Source organism: Eleginops maclovinus, chromosome 19, assembly GCF_036324505.1.
Source record: "Eleginops maclovinus isolate JMC-PN-2008 ecotype Puerto Natales chromosome 19, JC_Emac_rtc_rv5, whole genome shotgun sequence".
Classification (NCBI taxonomy): Eukaryota; Metazoa; Chordata; class Actinopteri; order Perciformes; family Eleginopidae; genus Eleginops; species Eleginops maclovinus.
This window is the reverse complement of record NC_086367.1, coordinates 2396712-2402619: the sequence shown is the minus strand read 5'-3', so window position 1 is coordinate 2402619 and position 5908 is coordinate 2396712.

Here is a 5908-nt window from a genome sequence, read left to right as displayed (position 1 = left end):
GTGTGTGTGTGTGTGTGTGTGTATGTGTGTTTGTGTGTGTGTGTGTGTGTGTGTGTGTGTTTCTGTGTGTGTGTGTGTGTGTGTGTGTGTGTGTGTGTGTGTGTGTGTGTGTGTGTGTGTGTGTGTGTTTCTGTGTGTGTGTGTGTGTGTGTGTGTGTGTGTGTGTGTGTGTGTGTGTGTGTGTGTGTGTGTGTGTGTGTGTGTGTGTGTGTGTGACAGTCCTCTCGGTGTTAGCCCCACAGCTCAGCAGCTTTACGGTTTTAAAAGCCTCACATCCCGAAGCTCCGTCCATCCGCTGCTCTCAGCTCTGTCCTCTGACGGGCAATTTGCTACTGTCAGCAGCTGACCCCCCCCCCCCCACACACACACATGCACACACACACAGATGTTTGTACGTGTATACACACACACTTGAGCGATGACAGTGGGTGAAGAGGGGGTCAACAGTCACTTTGCTGTGTGACTCCCTGCCCCCTCTGAGCTGCTAACACACAGCGACAGTTAGCTCTGCATTAGTGATATATTTACATAATGTTTATTAAAAAGTTTATTAAGTTTTCACATCTCTTCTATGTTCTTTATATACCGTGGAGTCATGGTCAGGACATATGGCACAATGTTTATCTTATCTCAGTTACTATCATCCATCCAACAAAATGGAAAATGCAAAGAAGGAATGGCTACATTTACAGTGAGTATAGATTCTTATTCCCTTTCATGCATGAATTATTACTTCACAAAGTTATACTTTTTTAACAGATGTTTAAATATATGTGATTTTGAAGAGTTCCCTGCAGTGCAGTGGACAGCATGTAACAACAGTATAACCACTGGTTCAATAAGCTCAGCATCAGTCCGATATATAATATGAATAATATATATATATATATATATATATATATATATATATATATATATATAGTGTGATTCTAGCCAGGGACCATTTACATATTCAAATTTCTCTGTTTTCCCCTTTTTGATTCTGTATCTGTAGCTACAAGTATTTAAATAAGATGACTAAACATCATCCCGTCAAACATTAACCGCCTTTAGCTTAGCGGTGGTGATGTGAAGTCATGTGACCGTGATCCCGTGAGTTTATAGCCTAACGTTAGCTTTTTACTTCTGGAGATTGCATCTACACTTCAAAACAAAGTGTTAATACAGTATGCAGAGATTATCCTGCTGGACAAAATGTCTAAGTATCATAAACGTGTTTTTGCCACAGATCTTATATAGCTCTTAGAGAGACACACACACACACACACACACACACACACACACACACACACACACACACACACACACACACACACACACACACACACACACACACACACACACAGGGCTAATAGCTTTAGCGCTTTAAGCTGTTTGTTCCCCAGCCTCCTCTATTGTCAGATTAATTACAGGGATACTTATTAGTCCATTCTAATTGAGATGGGATTAGGCGACTCCGTGGGCTCCAATTGGCTCGTCTCAGTGTTTTTCAATGGACTCCAGTGAGGAGGCTCCGTTAGCATTTGTATTGACACTACACCCACTCAGTGCACTATAGCTTAAACTGACTGGATACACAAACTGAAACCTAAAGGATGTTGCTATTATGCATTAATCCAATAGGGGGAATTATGAAAATGTTGTTTTTTGCAGTAAAAGAGAAAACCGTCTGGTTCACGGTCGTATTTATCCCAAACGTATGAAACCGAGCATAATTAAATAAGTTGGAGTCCGGGGGGAAATCAAAGGGCAACTTGATATACAGACTCCGGCAACAATCGAATTGTCAAAAAATCCTCGGCCACCCCCAGACAGTTTCTCTTTAGGAGCAAGGGGGAAACTTTATACACAAGTCATCCGACCCCCCCCCCCCACTCACCTGGGCAGGACGCTTGAGTTTCACTGCTGATTTAATAGAAATGAAACAGGATGGATTTGAGGATATTTCATTAATCTTCCCTCTCTTTCATTGCAGAGGAAATTAAGGCAAGTAGGGTTCCACACAGAGTCCTTTCCTCTTCCCTCCTAACTCACACTGAAGTCTGCCAAGCTCTATTCTCTCTGAGGGAAGTTAAGACCCAATTAGCCGGCCGAATTCCTGCCTGATCCCTGACTGAGAGGATGTGTATTCTGCTGCAGGTGTAAATATACAGTAAGCACAGGGGTTACACTACCAGACTTTTTTTATCCAGTCCTTCCCTTATAACGCTGACAACAAGGCAACAGAACAGAGTGAGTCAGTGTGTGATATACTGCAATAATAATGTTAGTGTTTTCAAGAAGATCCTACTCACAAAGACAAACACAACCACAGTGTTAAAGTGGAATTGCTTTTCTATTGGCTATATGTCGTGTTATGCAAAATTAAAAGTATAATTTTTTAATTCAATATAAATACTGTATTTATTTACTGTTGTCCAGTTACACCGTTTTTGATTTAAGGCCTTGAATTTCATGGCAAAATAACTACAAACTTATTAACAAATGGGTTTCTTCAAAGTTTGATAATAATAATAATTTCAAGTCCCAAGGTAAAAAGTTAACTAAATAACTGATTTGAATTGTTGATAAGAAATAGAAATTCTTGTTCAGTGTGTTGTATCTTATACTACTTTTCCATAAATTGTGGGACCTAAATGGTTGTTCTGTAGTTTTTTGTATTATTTTTGGTAGATTTGGTATGGAAGTGTTTCCCTATATTTCAGAGTTTATCGTCATGTGCAAAACCATGATGTTATAACACATTTTTTGTATATGTTCAGCCATCTGTTTTATAACTGTTAGTAAGACAGACACTGGAAATGTTCTGGAGTTTCTTGATTGGCATGTGTCTGTTAGCTATACTATATAAAAGTATCTTTTCTCTCTTACAGATGGATGTTTTTTCAGGCATTGGTCTTTGTTCAATAAAAGACATGATGATAATTTGTGTTAAAAAAAGGAAATATTTTATTGGATAAATTGAGTTAGGGTCATAACCCTTCTTGAGAGAGTATTACACAGTGTCAGTGTAATCCTACTGACATCTGCTTGATGTTCAGCTGTCTTTTAGAACAGCTTTTCCTAAAGAACAATCCAAGTAAGTAAATCAAACTTTAATTTAGAGTAGGATTTCTTTTCTGATGTGCAGTGGAAATTACAACCACCAGAACCCCTAAAGTGCGGATAAATGACGTCTTGCGAAAATGAAATAATTTCAATATTATTTTGTACTATCTTAAAGTAGGGTATAATATTTGCTTGATAAATCTAATAAAGTGTCTTGGTATATTATTGCCAAATAAAGAGTACTGGTACCTCGAACCTACGTAGCGTACTTGAGGAGATGTTACTCCTGGTCAACAACAAACATACGCTTTCCTTTCCTCAGTTACAGTTAAGTGCTGTTTTGTTTTGTATAGGTTTACATCTATTGTGGAAATAAATGTTTATTGTCTCCCAGTTTGAATGGACCTTTGTATTTGCATTTGCTCGTTCTGTTTTGCATTAAAGCGTTTGATTGTGAGGGACGGGACAATAATCTTGTTTGCAGTCTGTGGTTTACAGATGCTGCACATTTCTGTTGTTCTCTTGTGTCCTCGCAGAGAGACCGAAACAGCTTGTGTATGGAACTCTCTGCTGTTTACTCCGAGTTGCATTATCTGCATATCTCCCAGGTTTTTCCAATGAATGCATATTAAATTAGTATTACATTAACCATAACATAACCCAGTGAGTTGCTTGGAGGGTATTGCCTAAATGCCCTGATGCTTATTGAATTACCCGAGCTGCGATAGAAATCTGCAGCAGCTACGTGCCAATAATAACAAACGGAGAGGGTCAAATTTGAGAAGGTGTAGTTTAAGGTTGAGTAAAGGTTTTAGAGTATTATCAGGCGTTGTTTATTGCAACAGATATGCTTGCTGTAATGAAATGTTCTGTCGATTTTAGGCATGAAGTGTTTTACACAGCGAGTGCACTAGACGGCTCGCTAATAGGATCTGCTAAATATCCCAAAAGCAGTGAATAAACACCCTGCACAGCACAGTATCTGTGACGTGATCTCTTCCTGCTACATATGAATGTCTGTGCGATTAAAATACACTGTAGTGATTATTTGAATTACTCCAAAAACAACACAACAATTGAATTTTACACAGATTCTTGCAGGAAAAGCCTCCCACTTCCTCTCTGAGAGTGGGCTTGGAAAGGAAGGGGGAAATATGGAAGTTGACCTTGTAAACTCCTGGGAGAGCTCCAGAGAGCCGCGGGGCCGGGCTCTGACACTTTTCAGCTGCGGGGGAATGTTGATATGTATTTCCAGGATTATTAAATTATGTACTGTATACGACAACGTCTCGGGAAGGCGCAGCATTAGATTCAGGTTTGTGAGCAGAGCCTGGTCATCTCCATGCTCCAGTTACCCGTAATGATGGTAATTATTACATGGCTTAACTGTAATGCTGGATTGATTCTCAGGCTCCTGAATAACCCCTCATGCTGCCATGCTGCAACCCCCCCCCTGTTAGCTGCCCAACAAAGGCCACGTTGAGACTGCTGAACAAACGCACTGAGGGCTTGCTGGAGCCAGCTAGCAAACCGTGTCTGTGTTCCTGACGGGGGTTAATACTCTAACCGTATAAAAATGAGATTAGGGCCCTGGCTTACACAACAGGGAGGAAAATTAAAAAGTTTGGAGGAAAATATGTGGCTAATTCCTTTCTGTCATCAGTGGATATTAAAGATTTCTAGCCGCTCTGTCAAATTATTTGTAAATCACAATGGTGGCACTGTTAAAATCTGCTTTACTTTCCAGGGGCAAGAAGTGAGCAGGGAGTTTAAGTGGGGTATTGTCTCATAGCAATCCCTCATAAGACCTCAAGGTTTTTAAAGGATTTACATCCTTCTGTTGAAAATACTCGACACACTCCCTATTTCACTTAATTTTGGATGTTTCTCCATTTTCTTCACTTAGCATTTTATGTTTTTACACGACAAATGGGCACCTTATTAAAGGGTTATATACAAATATATATATAATATCTCATTTTTTCATCAGGTTTTGAAAGGTCTTTCCCCTGCAGTAGGTAGAGTGGGCTGTTTGGCACCTGCAATGGATTAATGGGGGACCTCTGCCAGTAGCTCGACAGAGTTAAGCTTTTAGATTGAGTTACACAGAGGGGTGGGACCCATTATGGCCAGGTGCTGGCTAGGTAATACCTCCCAGATCCTAACAATCTGGTTCTGTTTCAGAACTACGTTGTGGTCCCCTTCCCCTGCTGCCCTGGGTCTTGGTGATGTGCCATCACACTTGGTATTTATCAGGCTTCTCAGGGTAGAGCAGGCAGACTGCGAATAAATGAGAGGGATCAGTTAGTGTATAGTAGTGCTGTGCTCAATTTGGATGGTACACTGCAGGTCCTGCACTGTGAACACTTCACAATGCAATTTCAACCGGCTAGTGTCCCTTACTGGAAGTGAAACTCGTCGCTTTAAGCTAGCTAGCTAGCAGTGATTCTCAGTTTCAAATTATTACACACTGCTCAATTAACCACATAAAACTTACAGTGAAGCGGTAGATTTGAAAAACATTACTGAAAAAAAAAAACATCTATAACTTTATTTACATAGTGCTTTGTTTTTCAATCGCGTATGCTAACGCTACTTCTGTTGCGTAGCGTATTAGTGCACCATCTGGGTACTCAGTGCATTTTGCTAATCTTTTTAATTGGGACGCACGTGTGCACAAGTAAATACAGAAGTATGCAAATGTTACACAGTATAAGACTCCAGCAGCGTAATGCACCAGCTTTGCAAAAGTGCAAAAACTCTTTTTATGTTGGATCAAATAGAAAGAGGAGACTTTTTTTAGATGAGAGTAAAGGTGTGAAAATTATAGAAAAATAGATTAGCAAAAAGACGTAAACTA